We start from the raw sequence: 13,034 nt of genomic DNA on the forward strand, positions 1-13,034 counted from the left end.
AATTTCATGAGCAAGGAGTTTGCTGCTGAACACCAGATACAGACTATCCCTTTAAGCAACCCCCTGCAGGTGACCACGATTGATGGCAGGGAACTGTTGGGAGGAGGCGTCAGCTTGCAGACCGTCCCAATGATAATGAGGGTGGCAAGGCACACAGAACTGATAGCGTTTAATGTGGCCACCTTGGGAGGCGCTCCCATTATTTTGGGAATGAGCTGGCTAGCCCTACATGATCCGCTGGTGGGCTGGCATCAAAGAGTGGTTTCCTTCGGTTCCGCACACTGCTTAGAACACTGCAGGGCGGAAAAGGGGTCAGCAGGGGCCCAAGCCACCCTAGCAGGGACGGAAGTGATGGAGAAGGGGAAGGTGCCACCACAGTATGCTGATCTCAGCGACGTGTTCAGCTAGAAAGAAGCGGACCAACTACCCCCGCATAGGCCCTTTGATTGCCAGATCAATTTACTCCCTGGAGCACAGCTTCCTGTAGGCAAGTTGTATGCCATGTCAGACAGGGAGATGCAGGAGTTGCGAGCGTTCATTGACAAGAACCTGAAGAGAGGCTTCATCAGAGAGTCCAAGGCAGCGGGGGGTAGCCCAGTGTTTTTTGTGGATAAAAAAAACACGGACAAGCCGAGGCTGGTATGTGACTTTCGGGCCCTAAATGCAGTGACAGAGCCGGCGGCTTTTCCTATGCCCAGGATTGATGATATTTTGACCAGGGTGCGAAAAGGAAAGATTTTTACAAAGCTGGACCTAAGGGGGGCGTACAACCTGATACGTATAAGGAAAGGGGATGAATGGAAGACCACCATGTTCACCCCTTTGGGGGCATTTGAATACCTCGTTATGCCTTTTGGATTACAAACAGGCTCCGCGTGTTTTCAAGCCTTTATGAACCATGTACTGGGGCCTTTGCTCTACAAGAATTGCGTGGCCTTCTTAGATGACGTGTTGGTGTATTCGGAGAATGAGGAGCAACATGTGAGAGACGTCAGAGAAGTGTTGAGCAGGCTGCAAGCCAACAGACTGTGGGTGAAACTGGAAAAGTGTCAGTTTCATACCAAGGAGGTGGAATTCCTGGGGTACCGCTTGTCAGACAAGGGGTTGGCCATGGACCCCGGCAAGGTTCAAGCGGTGCTGGAATGGAAAACACCCAAGACCAAGAAGGATGTGCAGAGGTTCCTAGGGTTTGGAAACTTTTATCGTAAGTTCATCCGAAACTTCGCCCACCTGACGGCGCCCATCACGGACTGTCTCAGCAGCAAAAAGAAGTTTGTTTGGACGGGGGAGGCGGAGCGAGCGTTTGAGGAACTGAAAAGGGCCTTCGCCTCTGACGAACAACTTCTACATGTGGATTTACAAAAAAAGCTGAGGGTCAAAACAGACGCTTCGGACAGAGCCATAGGGGCGGTGCTTCTTCTGCAGCCGGGGAAGGAGGGGTCAGAGTGGCGACCGTGTGCCTTCTTTTCGCAAAAGCTGAACAAATCTGAGAGAAACTACACGGTGCACGACCGGGAACTTCTTGCGATTTATGAGGCCTTCCGGAGATGGAGGCATCTACTAATTGGTGCACAACAGAAGGTGCAAGTGTGCACGGACCATAAGAATCTAGAGTATTGGAGAACTGCGCGAGTGCTCAACCAAAGGCAGTTGAGATGGGCCCAGGAGTTCTCCAAATTTAACTTTGAGATTTGTTACGTACCAGGCCCGGAGAACGTTAGGGCGGACGCTCTCTCACGCAAACCTGAATATTTGGAGGGAGAGGGTGCACCCGAAGAGACCCATGTTATTCCCGAGGACCGCTGGGTGTGTGGGGCGGCTTTGGTGGGGCAAAGGGAACTGGTAGAGGGAACGGTGCAGGATGAATACGCCCAGGACAAACTCAGGGGTCTCAGGAGGGAGGGAGACAAACCCGGGGGTTTTGAGGAGAGAAACGGGGCGTTGTACTACAAGGGAGCGTTATACATACCTGAAGGGGAATTGAGGGAAAAGGTACTCAAGCAACTGCACGATAGCCCCACAGCAGGGCATTTTGGGCAACACAAAACCATGTGGCTGGTTACCAGGGAATTCTGGTGGCCCAAGGTCAGGGAAGATGTGCGTGAATATGTGAGAGGGTGTGACCGATGTCAACGAGCCAAGGGGGAGAGGCGGGCACCGGCAGGTTTATTAGAACCACTACCCACGCCGGAAAGACCATGGGAGGCAGTGGCAATAGATTTCATGACTGATCTGCCCAGGTCCAAAGGGAAGACAGCCATTATGGTTGTGGTAGACCTGTTAACCAAGATGGCCCACTTTATAGCCTGCTCACATGCGGTCACAGCAGAAGAAACCGCTAAATTGTTTGTGGAAAATGTGTTTAGGTTGCATGGTGCCCCCTTGAGGGTGGTTTCGGACCGAGGGAAACAATTTACTTCCAGGTTCTGGAGGAAGCTCATGAGCTTATTGCATGTAGAGGTGAATTTTTCCACTGCCCGTCATCCAGAAACCAATGGGCAGGCGGAAAGAGCTAATGGTGTCCTCCAGCAATATTTGAGGTGTTATGTGAATGACAGAGAGAATGATTGGGTGGAGAAGCTGGCGTTGGCAGAATTTGCCTATAACAATGCAGAGAACGTGTCCACGGGGATGAGCCCTTTTTTGGCCAATCACGGGTGTCATCCCCGAGCCTTCCCAGGGGGGGAGGGGGAGAACTGGAGCGTTCCTGCCGCAGAACAGTTCGTTGAAGAAATGGAAGCGATCCATCGCCAGCTCCAACTTAATTTAAACAGGGCGAAGGAGGAATATAAGAGGCAGGCAGACAAAACCAGAAGGGAAGGGGAAAGCATTAGGGTGGGGGACCAGGTGTGGCTGTCCACCCAAGGGTTACCATTTAAAGGAGGTTGTAAGAAGTTAAGACCCAAAAGACTGGGCCCATTTGAAGTCACGCAACAGGTCAACCCAGTGGCTTTCAGACTCCGGTTACCGAACCACATGAAGTTGCACCCAGTGTTCCACAGATCATTGCTGTCACCGTATATAGGGGACAGAGAGGGGAGGGTCAATAGGGGACCAGCTATGGAAGAAAAAGAACACAGCTACCATGTAGCGGAGATTCTCGATTCCAGGTGGAGGGGAGAGCAAGTAGAGTATTTGGTAATGTGGGAAGGGGAGCCGGAGTCGGAAAACACCTGGGTCAGGGCAGAGGAGGTAGATGACGAGGTTTTGATTGAAACTTTTCATCAGAGATTCCCTAGAAAACCCCAGCCAGTGGCGAGGTTCCGGAGGGAATACTTCGCCACCACCGACGACGAAGAAGAGTTGGAGGGGTTCGCTGATTCCGAGGTGGAGGAGGATTCAGCGAGTCGGAACGAAGACCGATGGAGGGAATTGTTCGAGACGTCTGAAGATGAAGAGGATTCTTTTAGGGGTTTCAGCTCCTCACCGCCCAGAGGAGAAAGTAGGGGCGGGGGAGAGGGGGGCCCTGGAGGGGAGGTGGATGTCAGGGAACTGACATCGGAGGAAAGGGAAGTGGTAAGGCTCCCAGAGACTGGGAGAGAGTCAACAGCCAAAGCAGGGACCAGCAGGGGGAGCGCGGGGTCTCTGGAGGAGGATCTCAGTAATGCTGAGAGAGACGCAGCAGCCCAGGCAGGAAGCAGCAGGGGAGAGAAAGGGGTGAGAGACACTTCGAGCGAAAATAGCGGGGAGGTGTCAGAAGCAACTGCAGGGAGACCCATGCTGCGCCGGAAGCTGCCACGTCGTGAGTCCAGGAGACGCGTTTCCGTTAAGGAACTTCTTTGCTGGAAGCGCTTCCGCAGACAGCCACTGTCAGACTCTACTAGTGACTAGAGCAGACATGTCTGAGGAGCTCTGTCACACACAGAGGTTTGTGGGGTCGCACAAACTCTGAAGGGGCACAATTTTAAGCACAAGCAGCTAACCATCCCCTGACAGGTTGTCAAGCCTCTGCTTAAAAACCTCCAAAGAAGGAGACTCCACCACACTCCTTGGCAGCAAATTCCACTGTCGAACAGCTCTTACTGTCAGGAAGTTCTTCCTAATGTTTAGGTGGAATCTTCTTTCTTCTTTCTTGTTATTTTACCCTGTTCAAATTTAATGGCTTCTATTTTGTATTTTGATTTGTTTTCTGCTTACCTGTTTTCTGTTTTGAGGGGCTTGGGGCTGAACAGTTAAAAATAAATGTTTACTTACAAATAACCAGAGAGTTGGAAGGGACCTCACTTGCAAAGAATCACTGAACAGGAAGGTCTGATCTCTGCTCGGTGCATGATCTGCAGTACAGGATACACCTACAGCAGCTTGGATTAGATGACCGTGCACTCAGCAAAGGAGAGGCTACTATCTCCTGTGGCAATGTGTTCCACCGTCAAGCAGCTCTTACCATGAAGACATTTCTTTTAATATAACCCAAAATCTGCTTCTCTGCAATTTCCACCCCCTGGTGTTAAGACTCGCCCTCTGGAGCAGCAGAAAGCAAGTCTGATCCATACTGATGGCATGCCTAGAAAAGAACTGTGAAAGAAGGGACAGTAGCTCAGTGGCAGAACATCTACCGGTACTTTGCATGAAAAAGGTACCAGCTTCCATCCCTAACATCTGCAGGTAGGGCTGGGAGTGCCACTTACATGAAACTGTGAAGAGCCACTGCAAGTCTGTGTACAGACAATACTGAATTGGATGGACCAATGGTCTGGTTGAAAATAAGACAGCTTCCTATAGCTGAAGTAAACATAATCACTAGACAGGCTCATCCCACCCATTTGGGAACTATAACCAGCCTTTGCAGAAGACCCTCCTAACATTTATGTAGACATTAGGGATCACGTTCCCAGCCTCCACTGAGCATGTGAACAAGGGTGCAAATAGGCATACCTATGGCCTGGTCCCGGCAGTGACCATCGAGATGTCCCCCCTCTCCAAACTATAAAACATACTGTGTTGCCCATCCACCTGCCCTTTAAGCCTGAAGATCTCTTCCTATGTATCAGGAGAAGCAATCAGCGTTTTCTTTGCACAGGGAAGAGTAGGCTGACCAGATTTCTTTAATTAAAAAAAGGATCAGGTTTTATTTCAGATAAGCATGCAGGATTAAAACAGACAGAAAGAATAGACAAGGGGCAGCTGTCAGCACTCGTAACAATCTGGAGCGATTATTAATAACGATAAGCAGAAGAAGAGGAATAATAAAGGGGTAATGAAGTGGTCTTGAAAGTGACAGGAGATGGACCTTGATAACAGGTTGTGTAGCCTTGCCTTGGAGCTGCTCTGGAAAGGCCTGCAGGAAAACTCAGCGAAAGAGTGAAGAAAGGCAGGAGACTGGAGGGAGAGAAGGAATTGTCTGTGCTTTCTCAGGTTGCCACTTCTTAAAAGCCACCCCAAAGGACTATGGCTGAGTGGTAGAGCATCTGCTAAGCAGATCCCAGGCTCAACCCCAGCATCTTCAGGTAGGGCCGGGAATGCCTCCTGTCGGAAGCCGCTGCCAGTCAGTCTGGTCTGACTCAGTATAAGGCAGCTTCCTGTGTTCCTGGCCATGCTCAAGTACCTTTAGCAAAAGCCCACTGCAAAAGCATTTAGCCCTGTGTGCACTCTGAAACCTTGCATCCTTGTTGCCTCCCGGCATCTTGTAGGAGTCCGTTGTGTCAGCATGTGCTGAAGTCAGATTCAGTGGTCTTCTGCACCTGAAATGGGGATGGGGGCATCTTGTCCTTTGCCTCAGGTAGCAAAACATTTTGCCCCAGCTTTGACTTCCTTGGTGGAATAATAGCAACAGCCACAAATCAAGGCCCCGCAGCAGTTTGTGCTAGGAAGTGGCTATTGACTGCGGATTCTGATCAAATGTATAACGCAGTATGTTTGCACAGGTAACTAAAAGGGGCACTCATCTGCTAATCAGGGAACCACCACAGAGCCTTCCTTTCAGTTCAGGAGTCATCTTCTTCCCTCAAGCCGCATGTTGTGCTGTAGGGCAACTCGGCTGCAGTGGGTATGGCTCTGGCTTCCCCATCTACCTAGTGAATACAGGCTGCATGCCAAGGCAGAAAAGGATCGGGGGAATGCAAAAATTTGGCTCTCTCTCTTTTGCCCTGTGATCCCACCACTCCAGGCCACCGCAGCAGATGCTGGGAGCATATGCCATGAATTAATTCTGCTTTCCCCGAGAAGCTCCAGCATGAGGAATCATCAGAGTCTTTCCAACTTATTAACATAGCAACCTCCCTAACCTCCAGTCATTTTGTCTCACTTAACGATGTAGCCTTTTCTGAGGTTCTGAGCTGGCAAGCTGAAAGTTTCTCAGAAATCTCCCTGATTTTTAGCCCCTTTCCCCAGATTTCTTGGAGATATAGAGCCTCAATGCAAATCTAGCATTTACTATAAAATTGCTAGTTTTACTTGATAGGGTTACTAACTTTAATATTGAACTCCTAAGGCAAGTCCATATACAAAATTGGTAGCCTCATTCACTGTGATGTACCACAGCTGCATATTCCTGCATTGCAGAGGGACTAGGTGACCCTCGGGTCTCTTACAACCCTACAGTTCTATGATTCTATGCTTCTATTCTGTGGTTGTCACACAGGGCCTCTCCAACTTGACAACAGAAGATTTTGGGACACTCGCTACATGAGGGCAGCCACACCTGGCTACTTAATGCACACTGATGGCCACCAGCAGTTTTCATCTTGTCGATTGTTTACTTGGCCCGTGAATAGTGCAACATGGACATATAAACTCACTCAGGGGGCCTGCCTTCATGAATATCCTAGCATGAGGCCAAGTGATAATCACTGGTATGATAAAGCTTTGAGCTAGCTAGGTTTAGAATCATAGAGTTGGAAGAGACCACAAGGGCCATCGAGTCCAACCCCTGCCAAGCAGGAAACACCATCAGAGCACTCCTGACATATGGTTGTCAAGCCTCTGCTTAAAGACCTCCAAAGTAGGAGACTCCACCACACTCCTTGGCAGCAAATTCCACTGTCAAACAGCTCTTACTGTCAGGAAGTTCTTCCTAATGTTTAGGTGGAATCTTCTTTCTTGTACTTTGGATCCATTGCTCCGTGTCCGCTTCTCTGGAGCAGCAGAAAACAACCTTTCTCCCTCCTCTATATGACATCCTTTTATATATTTGAACATGGCTATCATATCACCCCTTAACCTCCTCTTCTCCAGGCTAAACATGCCCAGCTCCCTTAGCCGTTCCTCATAAGGCATCGTTTCCAGGCCTTTGACCATTTTGGTTGCCCTCCTCTGGACACGTTCCAGTTTGTCAGTGTCCTTCTTGAACTGTGGTGCCCAGAACTGGACACAGTACTCCAGGTAAGGTCTGACCAGAGCAGAATACAGTGGCACTATTACTTCCCTTGATCTAGATGCTATACTCCTATTGATGCAGCCCAGAATTGCATTGGCTTTTTTAGCTGCCGCGTCACACTGTTGGCTCATGTCAAGTTTGTGGTCAACCAAGACTCCTAGATCCTTTTCACATGTACTGCTCTCAAGCCAGGTGTCACCAACCTTGTATTTGTGCCTCTCATTTTTTTTGCCCAAGTTTAGCTTCTGCTGCAGTCCAGGAGAGAATCTGGCAGTCAGAAGGGCAAACTTGAGATCAGTTCTAGAAAGGTAGTCGGGTCAGGTGAGGCAGATGCAAGTAGCGTAATTGGTACAAACTGAGGAAAAGATTGCAAGACCAAGAATCCAAGACAGAAGCAGCCAGAAGGGGCAAAGAAGGAAGCAATATCTGTGAATGGCATGCAGGACGCTAACAGAAAGACACGCCACTTGGTTCCTAAGGGCCAAAAGAGGTGCAGTAGCCTAGAGATTCCTGAGTCAGGGCTCCAGGACAGCTCCCAGAAGCCTTGTGATTGATGTCTGCCTATGGCTGATGGTCCTGAAATAGATCGTGCAGCAGAAAAAAAACACAATAATATGAAAATACTCCTAATGTGTCAGAGTCACTATAGGTTGTATAATTGATAATAGTGCTAAGTAGTGTTTTGCGTCAGTAGGATGATTTCCACTTGTGCAACAGGACTTCCTTCTTCCTCCATTTACACCCAATAAATCTGTTCTGTTGGGTTCCTCCCACCCCCAGCCAGATCTGAGGATGGTACAGTGAGTCCTGTTGTAGAAGTTGTTCCACTTGTGCAAATTTAGTTTAATGCCACCCAAAGTCACATTTTGAGATCCTTTGCTCCTTGCTACCCTTTTAACAGACCTCAATGTTGATTTCAACAGATGCCGAGTGCTGGAATCAGCTTGCATGAAATATGTCACTGGTGCCATAACTTCAGTGCAACTGAGAGTAGTTACAAAACGGAACATTTTGCTCTGGAATTTTCAACACATGCAGATACTTTCCAGAGAATTCTTTTACATATCAGGGCTTGCCATGCAGCTCTGTCCCAGCCAGGACACCTGGGTGCATTCCAGCACATGGCTGAGAACTTGTTGGAGCCTCCAGTCTTGTCTCATTGTTTCCAGTTGCTTACAGAGCAGTGATGATGCACAGCTCATCCTGGGACAGTATCGGGTCATGTGAAAGGGGAAGCAGCAGTTCCCAGCCACATTCCAAAGTCAGTCATGCTGCCAAAATCAAGATCCCGAAGAAACCTAGCAGAGAGGGATAGAAGAAGATGGGGAAATCATGACGCTCTTTCTCCTACTGATGGTGGCTGGAGAATCTGAAAAGCAGGGTGCTATGCATTTGCTTCCAAATTGCAAATTGAAGGGTGATGTGTTGAATTAATTGCATATAACTGACATAATGTATTTGGACTGCATCTGGGTTTTTAGGAACCTAGGAGGCTGCTTTATGCCATGTTAAATCAATCATTTATGTAGCGCAGTGCTGTCTGCAATGCAAAAAATGGCTTTCCACGGTTTCAGGCAGAATTTCTTCCATGCTCTCCTGTATCAGTCCTGTGGCCTTCTGCATGCAGAGAACATGCTGTACCACTGAGCAGAATTTTGAAATATTGTGGCAAGGGCTGTGGTGGTAGGTTAACTTCTCCTATCCCTGTCAAACAAGGGGCCATATACCTTCATCCTCTCTCTAATGCATTGGGCTGAAAAATACTGCAATGCATATAGGGGCAGTATCAAGTCAAAAGAAGATGCAGAATACAATAAATGAACACAACTGGAACATATTCTGCACATTTCAGCATGGAGATTAGATCCACGGTTCTCCCTGATTTTGTGTGTCCTTGTTTGGAAAAAGCAGCCCTTTGCTCCTCCATTCCAGGTCTGTCTCCCTGAAACGCCAGCTGAGCACTCCATTATAACTGAATGCAACCATACCCTGGGCTCACAGCTCCTTTTCCCTTTCAGATTTCAGTTGCCCAGTATCTGAGTTCCTTTGTTTTCATGTTGAAATGAAGCAGACTTGTGTGCAGTAGAGGGGAGGCTGAGTACAGCCAGAACATATAAAACAGGGTGTCAAGGGAGCTGCAGTCCACTGCAATGACCCACTCCTGAGGCTGCGGTGGCCTCCTGCCCTTATTCTCAAGGTAGAGATTCCCTTCAGGTTTCGGGAGTGACAAACAACAGCAAGCGCAACCACAGCAGGACGCCAGCTAAACAGGAAAGCAGAGCACGCCTGAGTTTGACCCTGGAAGATGAGGAAGAAAGTATTCCTACCCCAGTAAGTCCCACAGCTTATAATTAAGAATCGCAATACGCGTTTTGTCTGTGTAGATCTCCCAAGGTTTCCAGGTGTGCATCCAAGGGACTGAGCCACTTTGTTTTTCTGAATTTTAATGAGAGGCTTTTCAAGTGGGGTGTGGATGCTAGGCTCCGTGTGGGTCTTGGTGGAAGAAAAGGCAGTGGGATGGGGGAAGAATATCACTGAAGATCAGCCCATGCCAAGCACTTTTCTGTGCTCAGTGAACAATGATGGTTTTTCTACTACATGTCTAACGCCATGCATGCGTGTACAGATGGAGGAAACGTCAACTCTCTGCTGTCATCCACCCCATTTCAGATCTTTAGGGGCGAAGACCTTAATAAAAAAATATCCCAGCAGTGCTAAGAATGAAGCCTAAGAATGCAGAGTATCAGCAGATCTTGGACTTTAGGACCTGCTTCATGGCAGGAGTTCTTAAAGCACTATTATAATTAATATAACAAATGATGTCAACAGAGCACCTCACAGGAAGTCTGACTCCACCACAGGGGTTGGCCTCGTTCTTTCATAAATGAGGAATAAGCAGCAGTCAATGATCCTTTTCTGAAATTTCTTGTGAACTTTGACGGCTCTGGGTTCAGAGCAAGCACTGCTGTAACTCCCAAGGGAATCTTAAGCAAGAATCTGCCCCCACCCACAAGGAAGTCAGCCTTCCTTCTGCAAAAATTATCACTGAGCAATACAGTGATTTAAATCTAGCAGCAGGATGTGTAAGCACCCCTGACCATGAGTGCTTTAATCCGGGGGGGGGGGCTGGCAGCACAGAAATCATCTCAGCTAGTCCCCAAATGGCCACCTGTCATGGATGCTTTAGCTGAGATGCTTTAGCTGAGAGGGGGTTGGACTAGATGACCCTTGGGGTCCCTTTCCAACTCTACGATTCTAAATAGAGCAATAAAGTATTAGGGCTTTTGCTCACCTCCTTCCCCCCACACCATCTGAGAGACTTGGTTTTTTTCTTCTTTTTTATCGGGAGATATTAACCCCTCCTATCCGCTCTCTAGGGAAGCGGGTGGCGCTGTGGGTTAAATCACAGAGCCTAGGGGCCACAGGGCCTAGATCAGAAGGTCGGCTGTTCAAATCCCCGCAACAGGGTGAGCTCCCGTTGTTCGGTCCCTGCTCCTGCCAACCTAGCAGTTCGAAAGCACGTCAAAGTGCAAGTAGATAAGTAGGTACCACTCCAGCGGGAAGGTAAACGGTGTTTCCGTGCACTGCTCTGGTTTTGCCAGAAGTGGCTTAGTCATGCTGGCCACATGACCCAGAAGCTGTACGCCAGCTCCTTTGGTCAATAAAGTGAGATGAGCGCCACAACCCCAGAGTCGTCCGTGACTGGACCTAATGGTCAGGGGTCCCTTTACCTTTATCCGCTCTCTAAAATCATAGAGTTGGAAGAGACCACAAGGGCCATTGAGTCCAACCCCCTGCCAAGCAGGAAACACCATCAGAGCACTCCTGACATATGGCTGTCAAGCCTCTGCTTAAAGACCTCCAAAGTAGGAGACTCCACCACACTCCTTGGCAGCAAATTCCACTGTCAAACAGCTCTTACTGTCAGGAAGTTCTTCCTAATGTTTAGGTGGAATCTTCCTTCTTGTACTTTGGATCCATTGCTCCGTGTCCGCTTCTCTGGAGCAGCAGAAAACAACCTTTCTCCCTCCTCTATATGACATCCTTTTATATATTTGAACATGGCTATCATATCACCCCTTAACCTCCTCTTCTCCAGGCTAAACATGCCCAGCTCCCTTAGCCGTTCCTCATAAGGCATCGTTTCCAGGCCTTTGACCATTTTGGTTGCCCTCCTCTGGACACGTTCCAGTTTGTCAGTGTCCTTCTTGAACTAGGGAATGAAGAGGTAGGAGAGAATGCAGTGCTACCTTGGGTTAAGAACTTAATTCGTTCTGGAGGTCTGTTCTTAACCTGAAACTGTTCTTAACCTGAGGTACCACTTTAGCTAATGGGGCCTCCAGCTGTCGCCGCGCTACCAGAGCACGATTTCTGTTTTCATCCTGAAGCAAAGTTCTTAACCCGAGGTACTATTTCTGGGTTAGCGGAGTCTGTAACCTGAAGTGTCCGTAATCTGGGGTACCACTGTAGTAAAAAGATCCCAAGCTTGCAACTTTGGCACTGGTTTACTGGTGCTCAGGATGATCTCCAACTAAGCCCTGTACACTGCTAAGCAGGTAAGGCTGGTTTGGAGGCTGAGGGGAAGTCCCTCCCCTCATAGTATGACATCATGACAACAGCCCTGGTTAGCAAAGGAGAGGCACTTTCTGAATGTCAAAGACCACTCCACCAGAACCTTCAGAGAACTGGATGTTGGGCAGCTCCCCAAAAGGCTGTTTCTGTCTCCTCTCCCTTTCAGGAAAAGATGGGTCTTTGGTAGCCTTGCTTTCCTCACTTGCAGGGCATTTAACTGTTCCTAATGCTTTATACCTGTTAGGGAGGGGGCCAGTAGTATGTCTTCAGCCTGCTTTTAGAAGGGTTTCTCCACATACCTGCAAAGTCCCCTGAGTATGCAGAAACTCCTACTTTGTCCGTTGGTGGCCTCATTTCACTGCCCTGCCGGTTTGCACATGACCACCAAAAAAGAAGTGTTGATGCTGATAAAAGCAAGAGTCGCTCACTCATTTTGGTTTGGGGGAAAACGAGCAGACAGCAAGATCAACCAGGATCTGGGCTTTCAGTGCAATTCATAACAGAAAACTTCTGCTTGCAGTTTGCGTTTCAGTGTAGAACAAAGCTCAAGACAGAATGTGATGTACAGTATGGTGCTTTTTTCATATGGATGAACCCATTATTGTTTCTTTCTGTGTGTACTATACAATTTCTCCTCTACATTTCAAATTGTTTTAGAGCACATGCTAGGGTTGTCACTCAATTAAAGAAACCTTTGTCAAATTATCAATTCAATCTGCATAAATATTTTAGGAAGAGTATATAATAGTTCTGAAAGAAAAAAAACATACTTCCTTTAGGTCAATCAAGATATGTATAAATTGCAGGTCTTGAAAGTCAATCTATAATTCGTTACATGTACTTATATAAAAATATTTTTAAATGTTGTGCCCAATTAGTAACTCAAAAGGTTTTTAATCTCAGTACAAACTTGTGAAAAGGTCCAAAACGTCTGGCTGCATGGGAATCACTGGTGAAATATCTAGAGAAGGCAGAAATGGACAAATTAACTGATCTGATTCATAGGAGAAATGGTAGTTCTTAAGAGTTCTATGTTTGTTGCAAAGTGGTAAGCTTTGACAAGATCTTGTTTTTATAAGCATTTTTATTCATCATCTTGATCAGATTGAACTAATACTGTAACAGAAATACTCTTTTTAACCAATTA

The 13,034-nt window shown here is 47.8% G+C and overlaps 1 long non-coding RNA gene across 1 annotated transcript in view; it reads left to right on the forward strand.

Moving 5' to 3' along the window:
• LOC309538795 overlaps positions 1-10,482 on the forward strand; it is a 22,250-nt gene extending 11,768 nt beyond the window's left edge. The window contains exon 7 of the long non-coding RNA XR_014222346.1: positions 8,239-10,482. This is a non-coding gene — a long non-coding RNA (uncharacterized lncRNA). The remainder of the gene's footprint in view (positions 1-8,238) is intronic.
• The last annotated feature ends 2,552 nt before the right edge of the window (positions 10,483-13,034 follow it).

Source organism: Podarcis vaucheri, assembly GCF_965113315.1.
Source record: "Podarcis vaucheri genome assembly, chromosome: 1".
Classification (NCBI taxonomy): Eukaryota; Metazoa; Chordata; class Lepidosauria; order Squamata; family Lacertidae; genus Podarcis; species Podarcis vaucheri.